This window comes from Ambystoma mexicanum, chromosome 7p, assembly GCF_040938575.1.
Source record: "Ambystoma mexicanum isolate Mex_15411 chromosome 7p, UKY_AmexF1_1, whole genome shotgun sequence".
Classification (NCBI taxonomy): Eukaryota; Metazoa; Chordata; class Amphibia; order Caudata; family Ambystomatidae; genus Ambystoma; species Ambystoma mexicanum.
The window spans coordinates 502,352,022-502,374,147 of NC_090939.1; the positions used below are offsets into that span (position 1 = coordinate 502,352,022).

Sequence of the window (22,126 nt, forward strand, 5' to 3'; positions counted from 1 at the left end):
TGAAGCCCGATTGCCGTGAGCCTAATAGTTGGTGTGACTCCAGATATTTTTGGATTTGGAGGTAGGCTACTCTATCGATGATTTTAAGGAGAAATGGGACCGTAGTGATGGGTCTGTAGTTAGTGGGGATTGCTCAGTCAAGTGTCTGTTTTCTAAGTAGGGGCAGTACCCAGGATTCTTTGAGGTTTGTGGGTACCGTACTTGTGTTGAAGGAGGTGTTGATGAGTTTTGAGATGAAAGGTGCTAAATCTCTGGCTGCATCCTTAATGATTTGCGCAGGGCAGCTGTCGCCTTGGCAGTTTGATGGTTTAAGGGATAGGATGACCTTTTCTGTTTCCCATATGGAAATATTAGTAAACCTGAAGGGTTTAAAGTTGCTCTGGGTGGATGTGCTGGGTATCCCTTTCAAGGGGGTGGTGTGAGTACCGCTAGGGCTCAAAGAGGCTTTTTTCTTGGCAATTTTAGATTGAAGGGTTGTGATTTTATTTGCTAGGGCATTTTGGATGCTGGTGCACCAAGATTTGTCCTTGGGGACATTGTCTGTAGGGGCAATTGGGTTTTCCAATTCGCGGAGAATGGTGAAGAGCTCTTTGGAATTCGAGTTAGCTTTACTGATTCTATCATTGAATGAGTCTTTTTTGGTTTGAATTATTTCCTTCTTATATTTGTTGGCGAAGTTGGCAAGTATGGTTTTGTTCTCAGCAGAGGGAGTATGCCTCCAGATGGCTTGGAGTTTGCGTTTTTGGATACGCATCTCTTTGAGATGGGGGGTAAACCAGGAATTAAGATGAGTTTCACGTTTACTTTTATGGAGTTTGATAGGGGCAATCAAGTCTAGTGTTTTGGCCATAGGGTTGTTGAGACGCAACTAGCTCGCTAGGGTTAGATTCATTGAAGCTAGCTGTGAGAGCTGGTAGGAGAAGTGGGAGTAGTTTATCGGCTGTGATTTCTTTTTTGCTTCTAGTTGGCATGGGGGGTGCTATTTTATTTTTGTTGGGTTTGGGAGGTTCAATGCTGGCTGTGAAGCAGATAAGATAGTGGTCTGTCCATATTTGAGGGAAAATGCTAGAGATGGTGATGTCGCAGTTGTGGTTGGCTATCCAGTCTAATGTGCGTCCTTTTGTGTGAGTAGGAGCTAGGACATTTTGGGTGAGGTTATGGTTAACTAGAATGGATTGGATCGATTGGGCTTGTTTATCATCAGCATCATTGAAGCCCAGGTTAAAATCACCTATTAAAAGGAGCTGGGTGGAGTCTTTAATGCTGTTAGTGAGGAGGCTGGATAGGTCTTCCTCAAAGTTGCCTAGTGGGCCTGGTGGTCTGTACACTAAAAGTATTGTTAGTGTGCTATTGTTTGAGATCGGTATTTTAGCTGTTAGAAGTTCGCACGATGTGATTTCAGGGTGTGGGGTGAGTCTAGCAGCTAGCTGCGTTTTGGTTATGATGGCCAGACCGCCGCCTCTAGTGGTAGGTCGGTCGACTCTTAGGATGTTGTAATTGTCCGGTATGGCAGTCATGAGGGCAGGGCCGGCTGCATCATGGAGCCAGGTTTCAGAGACAGCAAGGATATCTAAGTTGTCCATAGCCAGTATATCAGCTATTTCCGTGTTGTGTGCTATAAGGGACCTAGCATTGATAAGGGCTCCTAGTAAAGTAGGAGTTGTTGTGGTATCTATAGCAGATCTGGGGTTAGAGTGGTTGGGTCTCCTTTGTTTGTGATGTGGGTCACCATGTAGTTCAGTGTGATTTATCGTCGCTGAGTCTAGGAGGTTGGGATAAGTGGTAATGGAGGTATGTGTAGGTACCGGAGGGCTGGTTCTTTTATTTTTGATGTCATAGAATCGTGGCAGCCTGGCTCTAAGTCGCAGGTTTCTGTCTTGTAAGTTGCAGGGTGTGGAGTTGGAGAGGGCCATTGTTATGGTGATAGTTAGAGTCCAGACGATGGACCCGAGTGTGAGAGAGGAACAGGTCTTAGTAGCCCGCATATTGTGAGAGTGGCTAGGTGGCAGGGTGGCGCCTGGATTAGGCAGGTCTGGTAGGGACTGGGGAGCAGATGTACTATTGCGGAGGCTGCTAGATTGTATAATCCTGTTGGTGTCTATAGTACAGACATGCTACAACTGGGCATCTGGCTAGGAGAATCCTAGTTGTGGCTACCATGTATACATGCTGTGGCAGGGCGCCTAAATTTAAGAGTCCTAATCATGGCTAAGAATGCATACATACTACAGCATGGCACTTAGGATTGAGAGTCCTGAACGTGGCTAAAGTGCATGCAAGGTTGGGTACCGTACAATTGTGGTGGCATCTAGCATAGAAATATTGCAGTTGGGTGGTAGGTCAGCAATTCTACAGGCAATTACTGCGCAGGGGAGGCATGCTTGTGAGTTGCAAGAGTGCAAAATGCATGTGCAGACAGGGTTCACCTAGGTACCGATTTAGCACTAGGGCTAAGGATGCAGGAACAGACTAGGAGCACCTAGATATCCACAGTAGAATAACAGCAAGCTAAAAGCAATTGTCTAGATAACCACAGTAGAGTAACAGCAAGCAATTGTCTAGATATCCTCAGTAGAGTAACAGTAAGCTAAAAGCAATTGTCTAGATATACACAGTAGAGTAACAGCAAGCTAAAAGCAATTGTCTAGATATACACAGTAGAGTAACAGCAAGCTAAAAGCAATTGTCTAAGTACGGGTATCCATTGTAGAGTAGCAGCAAGTTTTGGGCAATTGTCCTAGGGGGGATGCAATTTGAGCTAAATGCAGTTATTCACAATAGAGTAACAATGATCTAAGGGCGATTAACCTAGGAGTAACGTAGTTGGGTTAGGTGCATCGTCATACAACATACTACAGTTGGCTAGATGCAATGGACCTGTATAGAAAAAGGCATAAACACTTGCATAACGGCTAGTCTCTGGGGTGGCTAATGCAGGGGCACTTCATATCAAGAACAAAATGCAATTGAAACATGTTTAGACACTTCATCTGCATCCCACTGTTGTATTTTGGCATTCTACGATATGTTGCACGGACATGTGCTCCAGCAGTGGGGGGGAGCTCTGGCTGGTAAGTGGTTAGGGCTCAGTTACCGTTTTGTGGTTGGAGTAAAATACGGTAGAATGGATAGGCAAACAATACATTATTAGAATAGGATGTACGTTGCAAGCCGAGCTGGCTGGTGAGACAGGCTCGACCAGAGGGACACATCAATTGCGGCTGCGAATGCTAACTGTGATAGTGGTAATCGTGCGAGCTGCAATGCAAACAATATGTGGAGCGAATCTTAGGCGGGCACATGTCATTAAGGTTCGAGTGCGCATGCAAAAGTTCGGGATAGTGGATTTTCTGATTTTGATAACAGCAGGTTGTTATGCGGGCTGGGGCAGGGTGAAGTATAGGCAGGTGGCTGATTAGCAGAAGCGTCAAGTGATTTAATGCACAGTAGGTTCGTGCTCTTACATTTTAGCCGGGGTCACGTTTGCGTCGTCGGTGCAACTGCAGGATGTCACTGACTCGGTGCGCTGCAGTCCAGGCGAGGTGGGGGGCGGCTGCAGAGGCAGGGGTCATGGCTCTGGGCTCAACTGGCTCCAGACAGGCTCACGACAGGGTGCACTGCCTTGAGTAGTGGTATCCATTTTGAAACTTGTCGCATAGCCACCTTGGGATGTGCATTGTTGGGTTCAACACAAAATGCTCGAGAATGGTGCTGGATGAGGTTGATGTGGGGCAATTCATGTAAATCTGTGCTGGTACTCACCAACCTTCTCAAAATCATTATTGGGGAATTGTCCAACAAAAACGGATTTTAGAGAGACTAATACATTTTTCGTTTCTTGTTTGTTTTTATTTAAAATTGTTTATGAATACCTTGTATATATGATGAACCAACCATCCATGTACATGTCTTAATGTTTTGTACAGTACTTCTGTATGTTGTAAAAGTTTGTTAATCAAACTACAAACAACTTTTTAATTTAAAAAAATAATAAAAATAATTCCCACGTAAAGAGCCACACGGCGCGAAGGGGTTACACTTGAAAGTGACCTGTGTCGCAGGCGGCGTCTCTCTTTTCTAGCCACTAAAATATAGTTTCTGTAAGACTTATCTTTTCCTTTTTGAACCGATTTTCTGTCAACTGCTTTTATTTTTAAAACCGAATTTCCTTTCTTGTTAAATATCTCATCCAGTCATTCATCCAGAGTTCCCTTTTCACTTTCATATTATCCCTGTGATGTGCATCTGCCATTCAGCATAAAAACTGCATTCCGATTCTATTTCACCCGCTTTTCAAACTGTTTTGACGTTTAAACCTGCGTAAATTAGCAAATGCAATTTCTATGCGTGTGATTTGGCTGCACTGTGTTCTCACTTCAAAGTTGAATTTTGAACTGTATGCCCGTTGTTGGTACCTTGCCTTGTAGTTACTAGTGTTCTTACCTGCCTGATACTGTTATAACTCGTATTTACGCCATTCATTTAACTGCATATTTAAATTAAATATTTAGTAATTCCGAGTGCTATTTTATGCAATTGCAAAGGTTTTAAAATCCGATTTTACATCCCATTTTGTGGGGGAAGGTCAGATTTTAATTCCGTTTGCTGCATAGTATACCTGACTCCCTCCTGCTCCTTCCTATGCACTAAAAATACGATTCATATGGGGTTTGAGGGAGCATTGAAGGGGAAATCTTAACTCAGGTGCTATCTACCCGAAAAGTAAAATTGTTCCCATTCATTTGTGCTTTGGATATGTTATAGTAGAAGGTCAAACTAAGTGTATTTCATCAATGTACCTTGTAATTATCACCCCATTGGTGATTGCTGCCCAATATTACATTTGTGTGATTTTCTTTGAATTTAAATTAAATAAATATAGTATTACCACCCACTGGCCTGGTTCATGGTCCATTGTGACCCGGGGTATCTGTAAAAGTGGGTGTGAGACGGTTTGGGTGCCAGCTCAGTCTGAATTCTAGGAAATTAAGTGAAAGTGTTTTAATTGTGCGCTGCATCCTAGGCTAGTGGCAAGGGTCCTGGTCTGGTGTGTGACGCCCAATTAGAATCCTTAACAGTCCTCACATAGAAGAGGAATAGCATAACAGCAGTGGCAGCACCATCTACGTAAAACAGGAACAGTTAATGGCCTCTGCAGTGCAAGCTCCTCATGGATAAAACTAATATAGCATTGATAGCGACTAGTCAGAGTGGAAGACTAACTCTTCTTTTACAATCATAAAAACTCTGTGTAGTAGGAATTTGGAAAGACGTAATTAGTAGGAATTCAACCTTAGATCAACGAAGGATTTGTGCACTATTCCCTGACGCCTATACAGCTGGTGCCCTACCTAAAGCATGTTGCAGAAGGGGATGTTAATATTACAGGAGGATAATTTGCTAAAAATGCAATTTTTCCTCTACAAAGGTCTGTACATTTGATGTCTTCTGTATATATTAAAATGTGTAAGAAACATGACTTGCATTATGATTTTTGAGGTTTGATGGCAGAATTGTTTGCCTGTTGATGATTAATGAAAGCTATGATTTACTGGAACTAGTAGTGCTTAATGGTATGCTAGTGCTGTGATACCATAGCACAAAGAGGCAAGTGCTCAATGCTGAAATCTACATATTGTCTCATGGTCAAATGTTGGCTAGCCCAAGTTAGCCTTGCATCCTTCAGAAGTAAATAAACTGACTATCGACTGATCTAATAATAATCATAGTGCTTAGAATTTGGAGGAATCGTGCATGAAGTGCTACATAAAAATGTAAATACCTATCTTGATTACCACTAGAGGGAGAGGTTTTGCTGGGTTTTCATTTCATTTGTAAATGCAACCATTTCATTGTTGTCTTGTAACAGCACTTGCAATGGAATCAGAGTCAGATATTGAATGTTTTAAGTGTAATCTTGAAGATTTGAAAGAGGCTGTGACCCCTGTTATTGGTGTAATGAGTCACCCTTGAGCAAGGGCCCTGCTGACGTTCACCATTTGTAGTACCATTGACCACATTGACTGCAATTTAAGGTTTAATGGACATTTAAATTAAACATTGAATACTAACCCATGCCCCAGATAAAGTTTTAAGGTGGGGTGTATTTTACACACTGTTTTAACTAAATTAAATTGTAAGGGTACAGGTAATTTGCCTCAGCAAGAGTGTAAGTAGTATAACACAAGCAACCAGAACATTACTTAAGTTACAAATGAATAGAACACAACAAAACCGCTGTATAGCGAAGAGGTCTGGCTTCAAACAAATTATTACATTTGTGGAGAATGTTCTCCTACACATTAATGTGTTTAACACATCACATAGATTCAACTTTACAATAAATGCACACAACACAGGAACTCCGAAAAATACTTTTGTGCAATGCAAGCAAGCATTCACTGAAAAAGCATCCTTTTTAAAAATTATACTTTCCAATTGTAACTAAGTTGTCCATCTTATTACTGCAACAATCCTAAAATGCTTTGAAAATCAATATGCATACAAAATACTCCTCTATAGGCACAGAAAACAGCAGCATTTGAAGAGAATAAAACAATTGTTCATCTCACTGTGTGCTCTGACAAGCTCAGAGCACACAGCTAAGAGAAGAAGGACTGAACCGCTCCTTCATAGCCTGCAATTTCATCCAGACAGATGGGAATCCCTTTGCAGTTACTTTTTCTCTCAACTGGTGTGTAAATGGTACGCAAAGAAAGATAAAAGGTGTCATATTTGTATGATTTTAATGCATAAAAAGGCTTTACAACACTTATCTGGAGGCCTGTGTTTAGCTGTCAAACCCACAGAAAGACCAGCATTGTCTTGAGCCAAACATCCAAAGGCCCTTTCAATATTATCAGTCCCACAGTTGAATATACCATCAGTTTCTTGAATTCCTGCATATGCCGCTAATGCTTTAGTTATAGGGAGTTCCCCGTGGGAATGGGAGTCCTTGTCCCCTTGAAGTGAGTCACTCCCAGTGAGATCCCTGCGATCCTAAACCCCTACAGAGGGTTTTGCTTAGCAGGCTCGCCTCTCTAGCCTAAAAGGGGGTGACTCCCTGCAGGAAAAAAGGGACAAAGCCTTCAGATTCATCACACTCCCCAATGCATCCACCCCAAGCCATTGGCCCATTTGTGTTGTGAATCAGTTTGAACCTCATTAATCGAGTCCTGAATCATCAGTTTATCCATTAGCTGTGACAGTAGTCCTAACCATCGCCCGTTCAGTTTTCTGGCCCAATGTGTTTCTTTGCCTGCTTCCGTACATAGCTGGAGTCCTCTTTAGATCCACTGAGGCAGCCCGAGTCATTCCATGGAATGTGATCTGCTGCAGCTTTTGTTGCTTTCTAGAGTTGATTTGATGTCTGCCTGGAATGTTGCCTCATATACCTGTTTCCCACCTAAACCAAAAGGATACTGGTTCAAAGCCCCAGGAGTATTTATGTTTTGGTCAGTGAGTTTTTCACTTTGGAGTACTTGTGCCCTTGCTCCAGCACTGACAGACAAGTCTTGGCAGAACCAGATTTTAGAAGTGTTCCATTGAATTGAGCTCTTCCCTCTTACAACTTACATGACTTTCTCTTTTACTTTGAACATGAGGAAACTTACACTAATATGTTGCAGCTGTTTTTCTGTGTCCAGAAAGAGCCCCAGAGATCTGTCTGCTTGGTCTATCGCAGTATTGTCACTGATGTCCATCTGGAAGGTGTCTGACAATGGGCATATAATGGAGTTTAAGGCCATAGCCTTCAGCCCCCTCCTGAATTCCATCCCTTATATGTTGTTTTTTCATTCTCCGGAATGGTAATCATCCAGGCAGTATTCCATCTTTGTGAGTTGTTTCTGTAGTATTTGGAATATGTTGGTGAGATCCTCAATTCAGACTGAACCAGATGTCGTGATGCCCCTCCCCCTGCTCTAAGTGCAGCTCTTTCATGTCAGATTTGAGGACTGAATCAGCTGATATGGCTTACCTGTCATCATCTGATGTTTTGTTCATGCTCTTCCTTTTGGCCTTTGCTTTCCTCAGTGATTGGGCCATATCGTGGGAGTCATTCTCAGGGAGTGCAACAAATTAAGTCTCTCCACTTTATTTACTGCAGTTTTAAAGGTGACAGCTGCAGACACTGTTGTGTCCTAGTGCCTAAAATTGAACAGATCCATCTCTTTTGTAATTGATGAGTATTGTAAATTGCCTTACTTTATGCAGTGCTTGAGGTCAATGCATTGAAGTGGCTGATGAGCATCATGTCTTTACTGGGATGGCTGCATTTACCTTCTAGGGTGGCTTCAAAGGACACCCTTGGCTCTGGACTGATAGTGCTAGAGAAGGTCTTTTATGTTTTACTATCAGGTTTGCCTTTGTCTTCATTTATGATCCCAGCAACTCAAGAATGGCAGTAATGCAGTGGTAACAGAGTTCCCACTGCATTACAGCACCACAGAACTGTGGGTTTGGAGGTAGGGGGTCCCGTCAAGTAATTCCGCCACCTTATGCCTAAAAACAGCAATTTCAGCCGGAAAAAAAACACCAGCAGTAATTCCTCCAAAATCCCCATGGAGTCCTGTGGACTCCATAAATGGTGACTAGCACTGCCATACCGCCACTTGTAATTTGGCGTTAATTCCGCTGAACCAAGTGTAGGTAACTGTAAATCAATTTGATGGTGTCTTGGCAGATTTACTGCTGAGATATCACCAAACTTGTAATGAGGCCTTTCTCTCTTAGATACTTTAGCATCACCTCTGACAGTATGTCTATGCCAGAAACTACCTCGGTGAGCTTACTGGTGCCTGATAGAGATTGAGGATATTATAAAATTGGCTAGGGCATATTCGGGTATTGCCTATGGGGGCCATTCCTATACTGGCTGGTTGTGCGCAATCCTATACTGCCTAATTAGGAGAGGACAATTAATATACTGGCTGGTAGAGAGGCGAGGCTATACTGTTGTAGATGGGTTTATACCTATACTGTGCGATGGGACTTGAGTTTCATACCTAAATTACAAATTATTGATATACCCATATGCAAATGCCAAAACTGTTGATTAGGAGTAAGGGGTTTGGTTTTCTTGTTTGATTAGGAGTAAGGATTCAATAAATGTCGAAGTGTATGTGATGCAAGTTTATACAAAACAATAATGTATACAGGAGAATTTGCATCCGAATTGTGCTTAATCAATTCCAGTAATGTGTTGATCGATCCCTCTTTCACTTGTGCTGTCCTTTTATAGAGGTAGAATACCCCTTTCCTTCTTATGGATTTCACATTTGTGTGCTTCAGTCACGGATACTTCATTGCTCTGGTGTGCTGTTGTGATTTTTATTTTGCTCTATATCATCTATAACAACAGCTATTCAATTTCATGAAATATGCATAGAAGTGTAATGTTGATGTATGCATGCACAGGTATGTTACCCATTGTGACAAATCTACAAGCAAAACCAAAAGAAAAACATCAGGTGATGAGTATTTTCACCCTCTCTGTGAACAGGTGACTGACTGATGCACTATGGCCTAGGAGATGGACTGAGAGATGGGGGAGGGGGAGTGAGTCGGAGTCCAAAGGGCAAGTCCTGATGTTGCTGGAGTGCAGGAGATGCTGGAAAAGTGGTGGTGGGTCCTTATTGACCAGCTGTGCTGTGAAGGACCAGTGAATGACAGACATGAAAACCTAAATTCAAGTGAGGATGAGACAGGCATCGCCAGGATACAGCAGGAGAACGGGATGCCGTATGAAGGGAAGATGGAGTATTCCAGATGCTGTTCACTACACAAAGCCACTAGACTAGAGTGACTGCGTGCTGTATGCAAGTGAGTCCACAGGAAGATGCACAGGCTGTGGCCTGCGAAACCCAGGCTGGAGTGAGGTTTGCAGACAGCTATCAGGTTGGGATCCAATGAATGGGGTCACAGGACAGAGAGGAGGCCGCTCAGGTGAAGCCTAATAAAGGCATTGGAGAACTTGAATGAAAATAGAAAGGCTGCTGGTTTGAACCTGGAGGTAAAATCCCTGTAGCCCATTAAGGGACAGATTCCAAGGAGAAATATTGCAGGCTAAAACACGAACTCTACGTTCCTGGAGCAAAATTAGAAATTGAATTAATGTAAAAAGGCTGCTTTCTGTGACCTGGAGGGAAGATTCCTGTGTAACACAGAAAAAGAGTGAAAGGGTAAAAGCTGCCTGCTGAAACTTAGTTAAATCTCCTAGAGCCATTTGGAAAGTTAATTAGAGGAGAAACATTACAGGTTGGAACCTGAAGGCCAAGGTCCCAGGGCCTCAGAGAAAATGACTGAACAAATTTCCTTAGTATAATTTAGAGTGTGATTGACTGGGGAAACAGAGCATGCTGGAGCTTGAAGGTAAAGTGATGTGTCAAAGTTCCATGCATGTCCCTGGCGTTGCATATCCGTGAGGTTGTTGATGGTATGTGTGGCGAGTCAGAATGAGGATGCAGATACTCTGAGGAAATTTCAAACATATATTTATTAAAGTATAAGAGCAAGGCTTAACTTTTGTAGGGAACGGCAGGTCGATGGGACCCCCCTCTAGCCTACATCTCCTACCCAGGTGAAGACTCATGACTCGTCAGCAGCCCCCGCGCCCCAGGGCCCGGGAGACGAGGTGGCTGCGGATCGACACGCGAGGCTGCACGACCACATATATGGCACAACACAGGCACCATTTTGTACTAGATAACTCCATTTTGTCAAAGGCGCTAAAACCTGACACAGGCAGAACAACTTGCGCACATAGAAAGCTACAGCCTGACCCCTGCTTGACCGCGTTCACAGAGGCCTGCACTCCCCCCCTCCCCCCCTCCCCTGGTCTCCACCTCATGGTAGATCCGCTGAGAGCTTGTTCTCACGAGCAACCAGACACGAACAAACAACAAAATGAACACTGTATCGTTTTACCTTCTGCAGTACATCATTGTCCCAGTCGTGACCAAGCTCATTAGGAAGCAACCGAAACCAGCCCAATCCTGCATGCCCTGACCCTGTACCAAGCCCTCTAAATTGGACTGTGTGGCGCCCCTCACCCCCGCCCACCCCCGAGGCACCTTGTATTGTGTGGTAACCATTTTTGTGATATTTGTCGCGTTGACTAACGTTTGCTGCTATTGTGTAAAAGAGTAGCCATATGATATGTGATAGCTTTTTGACAGCCCCTGTACATAGTGTAATAATGAACCGCTGAAATGTATGTAGGCCCACCAAGGGAGTGGAGCCAGACTTATTGTATAATATGTGTTGCCCTCTTTTGCTCACCAACCAATCTAACACTACCTCATTTTCGTAAGTCAACTGTTATGAAATTGTGCCAAATGACAGTCACCCAGCTTATATTCTCACTAATGTAAATATATGTGCACAACCCAGAAGCCCCCAAGTGTTGCCACCTGCCCCTTGCCAATGGTGCGATACACTGCCCCGTGCAGGGAGACCGGCTCAGAGCTGCAAGGTAGTCTCTCCCCTCCTCCCTCCCAGGCTCGCCGGGGATAGCTGGTGTTCAAACAGCACAGCCTCGCCTCCCCTCCCAATCTTGCTGGACCCGCTTCAAGCATCCACCTCCCCCATGTCAAGAGACCGCCACAGCCTGACTCTATGAATTCCGAGCTACCTGCTCCTAAATCCCATCATCTCCCAGGCACCGGTTACATGCCCCCCACAGCCCATTGGTATCCCCGTTCAACCCAAGTTAATGGCCTTCGAAGTGGGGCGCCCACCCCTGTACCAACAGATCATAATACCATCCCTCACCGACAGGACGATCAAGTAACCCCTCCTGTGCCCCTGACCCCACACATGGACTCATGAGATTAACATGTTTGAACCTAAGGTGTCCTTACAACAGATGTATTGGGGCACTTCTTATTATATATCAATGTCCCTGTCTCATTCTCGATCTAAGGTCAATGTATTGCAAGAGTTACAAGACAACTGAAATTGTATAGCATGATGAATGAATGTGAATGTTTGGCCACAAAGGCAAAGTATCAGAATCGGCACTTATCACTACAAGTCATGTCCGGCCCAGCACTCCACCCCGATGAGCCCAGCTGACCCATTCACCTCGCGTGGCACCGCACGGACGTCCGCCAATCCTGGAGAAGCAACTGTACACAATGTATACCACCTAGCCATCATCACCCAATCCCTAAGACTATGTGCCCCCTATAGCTTGTGTCACGCGTGACGTAGTTCTGTAATAAGTAGGACTGTTTTTGCTATTGTCAGACAAAGCGCTCTTGGAATCTGCAGAGTCCTTTGCATGCCCTATATTGGTTTAGATAAAAACCCTTTTGATCTATCCCGCACTTGGTCTGGTCTCATTCACTCCTGGGGTGTGTCCGTCATTGCCTCTCACTAAGGGGGGTGCGTTTTTGGGGGACGCTTACATTCACTTTCCCTATCGCTGTGCGGTATTCCCTACCTAAGGTGCTCTTCACTCCACAGTAAGTGTTCAAAGGAATATGTCTGCTGTCCAAAACAAATGCTAACTGACCCTACCACTATTATAACAAACTAAGGTCAGTAGACTGACTCCCTTCTCCTGATGGATACTTCTCGCGCTTTTTTCTTTACTCTTTAGAGTTTCTTGTTAATAGTAAATTTTCATGTACTCCCTTGTTACTTTCTGTACCAGTTTCTGTAGTGCTCTTTGCAGACCTTTAGCTTTGCTTTCTTCTTTAATGATTACTTTCTTTGATTTTTGTTGAATCCTTTGATCTGTGTTAATATATTCTGGGTAACCATGGAAAGTGTCTTTTCCTATGTGTTGGTTACAGTTAGGCTTCAATCTTCCTTGGCGCAGTCTCTTGTATATAATTTATTCCTGGGGCTTCTCTGCTCTTCACTTGATCATATTCTTTCTCTGTTACTTTCCCCTCAATGTTCCTTGAGTAACTGGGTGTTTCCCCCTCTTCGTAGTATATTGTGACCCATTTTCCATTGATCCCTTTCTCAAGATCATTTATGAAGCTCCTTCTTATATTGTCCCTGTTCAATTTCATCAAATTTAGTTGTAAGACTTTGTCAATTATACTGATACGAGTCTCTGTGCTTGCATAATGAGTCATCCTTGGCCTCCCGTTTTCCCAGTTACCTTTAGTCTATCGGGGGAACATCACAGGGGCCTGTTCTGGCATGCAACCTTCTCCTGGCTCGGTTTCTCTGTCCGCTCTCTGCTGCCAGTGCCTTCTCCTTGCGGTTCCCTCGCTCTTTCTTGGCTTCTGGGTAGCCCGATGGAAGACCAGAGTGTGCCAATTCCTGCTCGGTACAGTGTCAGCACTGTTAGACGGGCAGCCTGCCCACCATGATGTCCTAGTGGTCCCACCACCGTCCCGATTTGGGCTTCAATTGCCTCTACTTCTCGCTTTCGGTACACGCTGGGATTTAGAGTTTGTTTCCTGTGTTAGGAGCACTTCTGAACGTCGTAGGCTCCGTGGCTCTCTGCAACTCCGCCTCCTCCAGCTCTTACGCTCCCAGGGGGCATCCCCTGCCTGCATATGCATTTCTCTCTCACTGCCTCATTCGGCTTGCACTCTCCCTTCATGCTCCTTGTCCCAGTTGATTGGAGATTTTCATTTAAAGAGACATTTTTGTTTGGCAATGGCAATGGCATACTCGTGGCAGTCTTCGGAGGATAGCTCAGGGGCATTGTGCTCGCCTTGGAAGCAAGACAACACGGAGCACCACATATTTGATCCCCGGGTCGCGCTTAGAAACCTCTGGGTATTAAGCACGTTATAAATAACCTATCATATCATACATTAGCTTTCTCTTCAGCCAAGTCTCAGGACTTGACACTACTTTGGATATTAGGGATGGCATAAATTAGCTTTCTATTCAGCCAAGTCTCAGGACTTGACACTACTTTGGATATTAGATAGTCCCATGTATGCCATCATGTGACATTGTTTAGGGAGTTTCTCACAGGAACAGGAGTACTTGTCCCATAAGGGGGAGTCTCTCCTGGTGAGGTCCAACTTGCCTCTACCCCTACGGAGGGTATTGCAGAGCAGGCTCACATCCCAAGCCTCACCGGGGGGCCTCCGACTTGGAGCAAAGTGACAAATTCCCTCGATTGGTCACAGGTGGTCACGGTGGCCTAGTGCTGCCACCTACACTGTGATGCTGATTCTGGCAGAGGTACATGGGGGAAGTATAGGACGAGTTGAAGGATATAGGTGGTTATGGTGTAGGTAAAGAGGATTAGTCTGAAAGAAAGAACAAAGGATGGGAGGTAAGAAGAGACTAAGATCTGGGGCTGGAGAAAGTCTGAATAAGAAGGAAGCAGGTGGGAGAATAGGCTAAAGGAGGAAGCAAGACCCTTCAAGAAAAGTAAGGAGAATTAAACCAGACGGCCATCAGCAGCAGTAATAGGAAGAAGGTGGGAGTGGAGAAATGGAAAGGAAATTGGAGGAGAGATTGACACAAGAGAGGAGTCGGAAGCAAATGTCAGAAGGAGCTCGAAGGAGAGATTGGAATGAGCAAGGAGGTGGAAGGAAGATACCAGTGTTAGGATGGAGGAGAATGGACAGTGATCAAGGAAGTTGGAAGGAAGAGGTTGAAGGAAACATTGGAGCGCGCAAGGATGGTGGAAGTAGGACCTCTGAAGGAGAGTGGGCAGCAGATAAGTAGAGGGCCTGCCTAGTTCTTATGGGCCAAGCCCAAGAAGTGTGGAGGTATGAACATGTGGTGGAGGATTGAGGAGATGGTTGAAGAGGGACCGACTGAAGAGGGATGAATAAGAAAATCCAGAGAAGTTCCCCTAGCTACAAGACCACAGCGATCCATCGAGAATGGATTGGGCGTTTAGCGGACAGTGCCCAGACTCTGAGACAAGGAAGTCATGATCGAATAGAAGGCCATTCAGACGACCAGCCTCTTGGTGGAAGTTCTAAGGTTTTGTTCAATATGGCCGTAACACAGCTTCTGCCCAGTAGCATGTGAAGCCCAGAGAACCCCAGAAGAGGGGATGGCCAAGATAGAGGACGAGAAACAAAATACCAGAGGCAGTGAACCAAGGAGATAAGAAAGTACTTGTGGCGGTCACCTACACTCCCTAGAACTGTGAGTGACTGTGAACTGATTGTCTACAGTGAAAAAACACATCCTGTACTGAGATTTGAAACCTAAAAGACTTGAACTCTTGTTGGCACCGATAATCCATGCTGCTTTTGTCATTCAGGTGTTACATTGCATTTTGCTTGATTTGACCCAACCTAGTAATTAGCTTTAGCAGATCCTTCCTGAAGTATCCTTTCTTGTGTCTGCCTCATGTTAATTCTTCTTCGCTTCGTGACAGTGTCTAGAGCCATTAAGAAACGGACTCTGGGTGGCGAAAGCCGCCCCCCCCCGGGTCAGGAAGGAGCAGAGGGTGCGCATTTCAGTGCTGCTACGCCCCAGTGGCAACAGACTCTTACAGACAGGAAGAGGATTGAGCCCCACGCATAATATTGGACCCAGAGAGGCAGCAACTGGGACGTTAGCCCACTTCCCAGACGGACGCATTGGGAGCAGGCCATGAAGAGCCAACTAGATATCCTTTCTCTCCCCCCAGGCACTCCCTCTCAGCCACCCAGAGGCACTCCATGACTAATGCCACCAGCCCTCTGGGAGTAAGCCCTACCATATCAGGAGCAGCCTCACCCTCCGAGCCCGCTGCAACACATAAACCGCTTATGCACACTGCACCAACGTGCATTGAGACATAGGCAAGAGCCCTGCGACAACAACAGCGGCAATAACTATGCCCACAAGGCGGTAACACCTATGATAGAGGAGCCACCACTACGTAAGACTGTGTTAAACTAACCTCTGCTTACGGTTACCAAAAGGAAAAGAGACTAATACAAGTGCCCGGCCTAACCTTGACACTGTGACCCCTGTGGAGACACCCTGGAACCCATAGGATTTATCAGTGGATGACTGGCCCACGTGCCACACTGCAATCATTGGCACAACCCTCTAGAACATTAATAGTGCCTCCCTATCACTTCTCACTGACATACGGTCACCGGCCAGGCAGAAGGGAAAGACCAGCGCCATCTTCCTACAGTTCCTCACAGCACGGTGAGAAGGGATACCGGCTCCGACTACCAGCCTAACAAGACTACAGGCATCCACTGGGGTTAGCACGATTCAACACCCACCCTCTGACACGGCAAGCTATTACAAACCGCCCTGTGCACGACCAGTCAAGAAGATACAGCTAGGTTGGGGTGAGAGACCGGCCCTGGTACCAACCTGGGAGACAAACTCACAGACGCTCGGCTCGGTGCTGCCCCCCCCTACATTGGGCCTGCAGAGCCTGGACGCACGTGCAGCCAGTGACATACTGGACTCACCAGGGGAGTGTAACAGGCACCCGCACCCGGAGCCCCTCCTGGACTACGCAAACCAGTTTATTGGTCAAGGACAAGACTAAGATGTACCTCTTCACGGTTGGAGTTCCCCCCTAGGAGCACAACAACGCAAACTCAGTGAATAACCAGGTGAAAGAACCCAAGACTCTGCCATCTCGCTCACAGACGTCATGAGGGCGATTGGTGATTTGAGGACAACTCTAGAACTGAAGATAGGGGGCCTGTCTGCAGAGGTTTCCTTCCTGCTCCAGGACCTCCACAACTTGGCTTCTAGAGTCGGGGAGTCTGAGCAAAGAATATCGAAAACGGAGGATACGGTCCGTCAAATGGAAAAGCAACTGGCCGCAATTTCAAAGGTCGACCAACTTGAATACTGCGCGGAAGACAGTGAGGGAAGGGCACGATGGAACAATCTGAGGATCCTCGGGATCCCGGAAAAAGAAGAAGGCCCCAGTGTCGAACTCTTTCTTGAGGACTGACTTGCCCATCTCTTTGCCCCCCAAAATCTCTCTAAGTTCTTTTCAATTGAATAGGCACACAGAGTCCCCACTTGACGCCCCGTCCCTGGAGCCCCACCACGGACGATCATTGCACGTCTCCTAAACTTTCGGGATAGGGACGCTATCCTCCAGAAAGCCCGCGCCACCGGCCCCATCACCTATAACGGATACCGCATTGGGTTCTACCCAGACTAGCCTAAGGAGGTGCAGAAGGCCCGCCAATCCGTTGACAATGTCAAGAAAAAACTGCAGTTGCTGTTGATCAAATACACGCTCTTCTTCCCGGTGCTACTGAAAGTCCATCATGAAGGGGCCACTCACCTGTTCTATACACCCAAAGAAGCATGGGAATGTTTGGAGACTTAAATCCTCAACGAAACTGGGTCCCGTCGGTCACCACAGGGACCAACCGGACGGAAGCCACGGTCGGAACAGACTTCACCCCGTTTAACCCCCTCGGACCCAGAACCCGGGGCGGCACCACATTCTGGAGAGGAAACTACGGAGAATGGGTGAATACTGCCATGACATGACCTGCGTGCTGCGATAGCAACACCAAGGGGATTGATACAGGCGGCCGCTGCCTTCACAAGGTGCACTTCACCACTACAGTTGGGGTTACTGCCCCATAATGGTTCATGTTTCTGTTAGGCGCCAAGTTGGCGCACGGTTCGGGCTACAGGTGCTTCTGGTTGGGGGCGGGGGGGCAGTACATGGTGGTGGGTATGGGGCAGATGTTCTTCCGGAAGTTGTCAAAGCGATCGCTCTTGCCACTCAAGAATAGGTACGGGTCTGGACTATTGGTAGTCATCTCTGGCTATAGCAAGGAATGAGAATGGGTTTTTGGGCTACTGGGGTCTCAGTCGGGTCCAGAGGAGGAATCCCACCCCTCGGCAAACGCAACCACCACACACACAAACCTATGGCGCATGACAGCCAATTAACATTACTTACCTGGAACGTAAATGGGCTGGGTTCTGGGGTGAAGAGGCGGCTAGTCCTCCAACAACTAAATAGACATTCGCCGGACATAGCTCTCTTGACTTAGATGCATCTTATGGGCACAGAATGCAAATTCTTCAGGAAATCCAACTATGCAACCAACTTCCATGCCGGGTTCTCCAGTGGCTCTCGGGGTACCATGATTCTTCTGCTCAAACGGGTCCTATTCCAACTGCAAGGGCTCCACGCAAACCGGAGGGGGCGTTTTATGGTGGTCACTGGTGATATCGGGAAGGTCTCCTGGGGTATTGTCAGCCTATGCCCCCCCAAACCCCCACTAACACACAAATTCCTCAACGACCTCCACAAGGTAATCATGGGGAAACAGGCAAATAATTGGGTACTCGGGGGCAACTTCAATGAGGGGATGGATGTGCGTAAGGACAGAACACACGTTGGTAGTAGGAACCCCGGAACACAAACCAAGCTCCACTCCTTCGCATCGGCACTGGGGTGGGTGGATGACTGGCGTACTCTTCACCCCACAGACCCAGGATATTCCTTCTTCTCCAACGCCCATAATTCCATGTCCCGCAGAGACTATTTCTTTGTCCCCCAAGATATGTCACACACGCTGAAAACCACCACCTACCTGGCCTGGGGCATTTTGGACCACTCCCCCCTTCTGCTCACTAAAAAACAGACTCCAGCTAAGCCCCAACCCTCCTGGAGACTAAACACATACTATCTGGGAGTCCCTGAGGTCTGTCAGGGCCTTGTGCAAAAGACAACCAAATATTTTTCTCTCAATGAAGGCTCAGTAACCAGCGCCATAACACTCTGGGAGGGATGCAAGGTGGTTCTCTGGGGGAGGCCCTCTCGCTGTTTACAGCACACCGCCAGCAACAAATCCTAGAAATCACTAAAAAGGAGGAGGCCGCAGCAAGGGCTGAGGAACACTTCCTCACCTCCAGCACACCAGAGTCCAAGAGGCGATGATTACGGCCCAAGAAATATTCAACAACCTGGCGCAAGACAATTCCAGGACTGCTCACTCGACCATGTGTAGTCAGATCTATGCCACTGGGGACAAGGCGGGCAGGACCTTGGCCTGGCTGGAGCAGAGGGCAAGTTGCCGCGGACATGTCAGTGCCATCCAAGGGGTTGGGGGGGACCTGCTGCATGAGGATGTAGACATAGCAAACACCTTTGCTGCCTTCTATGAAGACCTCTATGCCTCCAGGGAAACCACACCCAAAGGGACGGCCCTGCACTACCTTGACTCCATCGAGCTCCCCATGCTCTCCGGCGCCAAGACTGAAAAGATGGAAGCGGTGGTCATGGAAGAGGATGTGGTCGCGGCCTTGGGCCAGCTTCAGCCCGGCAAAAGCCTGGGTCTAAATGGCTTCCAAGTGGAAACCTGGCAGCGAATGGGCGACTCAGTGGTGGGGCATATGCACTGCATGCTGCTGCCTGCTCGCACGGATGAAATGCTCCCACATGACCTTAGGCAGGCCACCATCATTGTAATACATGAACCTGTGAAGCCCCCAGACCTCTGTGCTTCATACAGACCCATCTCGCTCATCAACGGGGAGGCCAAAATCCTAGCCTGGGTCCTGGCCAACAGAATGCTGGGGATCATTCGCTCTTTAGTCCACCCAGACCAATGTGGGGTTTTTACCGGCTAAGTCCACTAGGATGAATCTGTGGAGGGTCCACTTTGCAATTAGCCAAGCCTCCATCATCAAGGAGCCCCTTGCTCTACTCGCGATAGACTTCGAAAAAGCTTTCGATTCTGTTGGGTGGATTGCCCTGTGGAATATCATGGACCGTATGGGGTTTGGGCCCAACTTCATGTCATGGGTTAAGATACTATACACTGCCCCGGAAGCGGTGGTGTGGTTGAACGGGGATCTCCTCTAGGCAGGGTAACCAGGCAGGGATGCCCCTTCTCCCCCCTCGTAATCATACTGGCCATAGAGCCCCTGGCAATCTGGCTCAGGACGTCTCCCGGGTGGTCTGGGTTTGCATGGCCATGGGGAGGGGAGGATCGGGTCTCATTATATGCGGACGACCTGCTCATCTACATGTGTAACCCTAGAGTCTCGTGCCCCGAGATTACTGGAATCCTCTCTGAATATCAGGAGTTTTGTGTGCTTAAAGTTAACAAGCATAAGACTATCTTTTTCCTGCTCCAGGGTGGGGCCGATGCAATCCCATGGCACTGTATCCATCCAGAGTTTTATCTACCTCGGCATCCGGGTGACGCCCAACCCTGATGATTTTCTCTGCTTTAGTCTTCAACCAGTGGTGAATAGGCTCGAAACAGATGTCACCCACTGGCAATCCCTCCCCTTGGGCTTGCTGGGGAGGGCTGCTCTTTTCAAAATGCTCTCCATCCCGAGATTTCTCTACGTCCTGCACAACGCTCCTATTCATGTTTCCCGCACAACCTTTTCCACCATAGACCCTACCCTTCGGAAACTCCTATGGGGCGGGAAGCAACCCTGCATCGCCCTGACCACGCTGCAGCAATCAGCCTGGGGGGGGTGGGGGTCTGGGCATAACCTGTCATAGGACTTACTACTGGGCATCACAGCTGACCGTCCTGAATGACTGGCTCCATGCAGACCCCGCTCTCCCACATATCGGGAACGAGATCAGATGCATTGGTGAGAGAACGCCCCTCCGGGTCCTATACGGAACAGACACTGCTGTGGCTGACCTCCCAGGGATGATACGGCAAATACAGTTGGTGTGGATCGAGGCGCTCCAACATATTGGGTGGGAGAAGCGGCTGACGACGGGCCAACCTATGTGGGACAATGGGTATATCCCGGAGGTCATGACAATGGGTCATTTTCCTAGCTGGGAGGACCGGGGGATACTGACTTTAACAAGGTCCTACAGGACGGACATCTGAAGCCATTGGAGACATTAAGAGAGGAGTTTGGTCTTCCTCTGGGAGACACCTACAGATACATACAACTGACACATACCCTACACGCCCAATTCCCTGTGCTCTCAGACATCCCCAAAAGCTCTCCCCTTGAGGTGAATGTCCTTCACGCAAGGATTCTGGTAAAGCCCACATCAACACTGTATTAAGTGTTCACTGCATTTGGGGCCCGGGACTTGGTGGGAGAGACTGGTAGGCCCCTTGGAGTCGGAGGAGTGGGTGGAGGAACTAATGTTCCCTCGCGAAATAGGCATAGACACCAAACTTGGGCTCATACAATATAAGATACTTCACCAGGTCTAACATTTCCGAGCTGCAATGTCCAAATGGGGACTAGTGGAAGAGGCTGACTGTCTAAAATGCCATAGGGTGCCAGGCACGTTTTATCATATGCTGTGGGAATGCAAGGTCATAAACGAATTCTGGCGTAAATGTATTCGCAAAATTAATGTGGTCCTGAGCACTCCGGTTCAGATGGAACCCAAGCTCGCACTGCTGGGTATTTGGGGGGGATGGAGACCATACAAGAGCGGAAAAAACATTTGTTGCCGTTGCAATGGGCCTAACTGAAAGACTCGTAGCCACCATGTGGGGGGCGCCTGAAGCACCTGCACTAAGTAAATGGACCAATGAGATGGACAGATGTGCGTCCCTGGAGAAACATATATACTCTGCCAGGGGCTGCCCTAGTACATTTCTGAAGGTGTGGGGTAAATGGACTGGCACAGCATGACCTGTGAACCCTGGGCAACCACTTGGTCACAGGCTGCCCTCCCGGGACCCTCCCGTATACCACCCCGCCTCTTAGTGGCGCCCCTGCCTCTCCCTATCATGAACTATACATCCACATGAACTGAACTTATGTCCCGCATTGTGACCCAGCCCACTTGTGTGGTGTTTGTTCGCGTCTATTCTGCGCTATGCTTCTTGTCTAGACCGATCTACTGAACTTCATTTGACTGGTTGTATGTTTGGAGAGATGGGTATGCCCGTCCTTTGTTAGTTGTAAACCAATAAAAAGAATGTATTCAAAAAAAGAAACTGCCTGAATGGACTCACACTACTTGCTAGAACTCAAATCACTGAGAAAGGCAAGTTCCTTAAGCCAATTGAGAATATGACTGAATGCAGAAACCTGCATGTTGCAAGCTTGTAGTTAAAGTAGCTAAAGGACGTTTTAAAGCAGGTGGCGTAGACATCTGTGGCTACAAAGAAGACAGGAGTTTCAGACCACTTGAACAATCCATCTTTCCAACTCATAAAGGGTTTAGCACTATTTCTGTCTCATCCTCTTAATTCACACAGCTGTCAAACTATGTAGCACATCTGATTTCACCTTT

At 47.0% G+C, this 22,126-nt stretch overlaps 1 protein-coding gene across 1 annotated transcript in view; it reads left to right on the top strand.

Moving 5' to 3' along the window:
• Positions 1-22,126, top strand: part of C7PHXorf38 (chromosome 7p CXorf38 homolog) — an 807,084-nt gene that overhangs the window by 584,594 nt on the left and 200,364 nt on the right. The gene's annotated exons all lie outside the window — the stretch shown is intronic.